The sequence below is a fragment of the Sesamum indicum genome, linkage group LG3 (genome assembly GCF_026168435.1).
Source record: "Sesamum indicum cultivar Baizhima isolate 11 linkage group LG3, ASM2616843v1, whole genome shotgun sequence".
Classification (NCBI taxonomy): Eukaryota; Viridiplantae; Streptophyta; class Magnoliopsida; order Lamiales; family Pedaliaceae; genus Sesamum; species Sesamum indicum.
In genome coordinates, this window is record NC_142659.1 from 25,323,795 (window position 1) to 25,326,831 (window position 3,037).

A 3,037-nucleotide genomic window follows, 5' to 3' on the forward strand; every position below is an offset into this window, starting at 1 on the left:
AAATGTAGTAGTTGATTAGAACATATAAAAAAATATTCCATGACATCATGATCTCAATAGAAACATGGTACACCATATCATGATTTTCAGAGAGGTTGATCCAGAAAATAGATAATATTAATTACAAAATCATTGCCCTAATACAATTACATATATAAAACACAATGGGAATGCTTCAACCTTCTTTGCCCCAGCAATAGCACTGGGTTCAAAAGAGCAGCAATAGTTAAGCTGTAGCACCCCTTTGCTACAAGGGCTATACCTATCCTAAACGTCATACTTATTGTAATCCCTGTGTTTATATATATAAATGCACATAATAATTTAATCCATGTGTATACGTAACCCCAACGTCATAATAGGTATTATCAACCCACAACATTATATATATATACATATCGCACACCACAAGGTGATTCGTCACAAGTAATCTGTACGCTTATATTCTCTCTGTACAAACAAAATGTGCTTTGTACTCTAACTGACAAAGAGGAGAAAATTGCATACTGGCCCGACCTGCCTGGGTATAGCGCGTGGACCTATTTTTCAACAGTCAGACACCTCAAAGTCTATTCCTGAAAGAAAATGTCAGCAGGGGAATGAGCCTGCCACTCAGTAAGCAAATAACCAGTCCTATCTATATATGCATGTCAACCATAGCCCAAACAAGATAAACAAGCAACACTAATGGAATACAATCAATTTAATTCCAACATAATCAACTTTATTACACCACATGACTATCTCATAATAAGACAACTAACCAAACTCCATTTTTCCTAGTTTGCTTACCAGAACGTGATATTGTGTTTTTCCCACCAACTCAATCTCACCGTTATATAAATTTAAGTGAATCCCCTTGACAGCCGGCTCATCAATCTCATTTCGCACATAGCATTTTCATTTCGCATCAAAGCTCTTTCATTGCGCACATAGCATTTTCTTTTCGCACATAGCACTTTCTTTTCGCACATAGCATTTTCTTTTCGCACATAGCACTTTCTTTTCGCACATAGCACTTTCTTTTCGCACATAGCATTTTCAACACGTCAAGGGGTATTCACACCATAATTATATTCAATTTCCACCACTCCCTCATTTCCACATATCACCATTCTTGTAAGCAACTAGTAACGTAAAACAGTATATCAACATATTCTCATTTTCAGATATCCACAACACATCAAACAATAAACATAATATTTCAACGTATTTTCTCATTTCACGTACACAATACCGTCAATCAAATCAAATCATTCATCACTCATATACTTCAGATAAATCAATGTCAGCACGAACCACAAATTCATATAACAGTAAAACCACAAATACAGAAAGCATATATAGATAATACTAATTATTTACTTACCTCGACCTCACAACGTTTCTTTCTACTCTGTCACTAATTGTCAGTCCTTTTACTTCACCCCCGTATCCTATAATGAGTTATACCACATACAATTAATATATCGAGAATATCGTAATTTCTTTTAAATATAATATTAAATATTATTCGTACAATTTCTAATAATTCTTCAATATTCCATTTCTATCGAAGTACAAATCTTCGTTGATCCTCTTTATTAACATACCATTTATTAAATATAATTTTTGGAATATTTCTATGAATTTTCTATCAATTTCTCCCTACTATACAATTTAATTAAGCAATAATACATAGAATTACATATTTGGTTAGTCATTCCGATGGAATTGTGTAAATTAGCTATAATAATAATTAAAGCTAACAAATCTAATATTTTAATTACCCAACTATATCATTTTTATAGCAATTGTGATATTTAATACGATACTAATTTAAATAGCCAAGCTCGTAAAATACTCCGATTAAATAGTACATCACTTAGTATAAACAACATTTAGTAAATAGACTAATTAAATAATATAATTATATAAATTAATAAAATTATAATTATAATTTCATACCTCCGTTTTCTCGTTCGGCCGAAGGAAGAAATTGCAATTTAGAATGTGTGTTGTGTGTGTAATTGTGCATGTGTGTGTGAATGTATGTGTACAATCAACAAATTGAAAGAAAAGAAAGAGAGAGTGAGGCGGTGGGGTGGTGGCCCCCACCTCCCACTCTCAACTCTCTCTCTCCTGCTATATGTATATATATATATATACATATTATTTTTATATATATAATATTATTATTTTATTTATTTAATTAAACTTTTCTCAAAATACCATTTACGTCCTTCCTAATTTTCATAATTAATAGAAATTGTTCCAAAATATTATAACGAACTCCAATTTAATTCACTCAAGTGTTATTATATTCCAATTTTAGCCCATAATTTATTTACCAATTAACTAAGTTTCATAAAAATTTATCAATTGATCCCCCAATTATATATTATTGATACCAATTAACTAAGTCACATAAGCTCTTCTTGATACCCATAGGCAGGCTTCCCCCAAATCATCGAATAACAACCAACAAGTAAAACAAATTTAAACTCAATAATATTCAAAGCATTACTGCAATATTTCAATTAACAGGACCGATCACATGTAGAAATCACACATAGAATACTCATAAATACAGAATTCTTACAACCAAAAGAACTAACCAATTAAAATGATACATTATGTTAAACTGAAAAACAACAAATGCACCAAACTAATGCATTATCCACTAAGCTAAAGTGGTTTTCATCAACAAGCTCATTAACCACTAGATTAACGAATGAATAGGGCACACTTATCCACTCATTTTCTATCACTATATCCCCTCTAGTAAAGTAAATCAATCCAAGACAACTCTTGCGAACGAGATATATTCAAAGAAAAAAAAAGAGGGACAAGGCACTCTCTCCTGTCCTGTTATTGGTCTTCATTTCAATAAATACTCTTTCATATCAAGTGAACAAAAATGAGAATACACATCTATGGAATTACACAAAAATGTCACAAAGGACATAAATAGACCACAAAGACACACAATACTCGTAATGAGCATAAAATATTGTGAAACTATGTTCATATCCTGCACGAGAAAAAGGGTTGTGTA

General features: G+C 31.5%; 1 long non-coding RNA gene across 1 annotated transcript; it reads right to left on the reverse strand.

Annotated features, from left to right (window-relative positions):
• Nucleotides 1–358: 358 nt before the first annotated feature.
• Nucleotides 359–2,026, reverse strand: LOC148788829 (uncharacterized). Its single transcript, XR_016064915.1, has 3 exons — nt 1,948–2,026; nt 1,370–1,436; nt 359–575 (listed from the first exon to the last, which is right to left on the reverse strand). It is a non-coding gene; the product is annotated as an uncharacterized LOC148788829 (long non-coding RNA).
• Between the last annotated feature and the right edge of the window lie 1,011 nt (nt 2,027–3,037).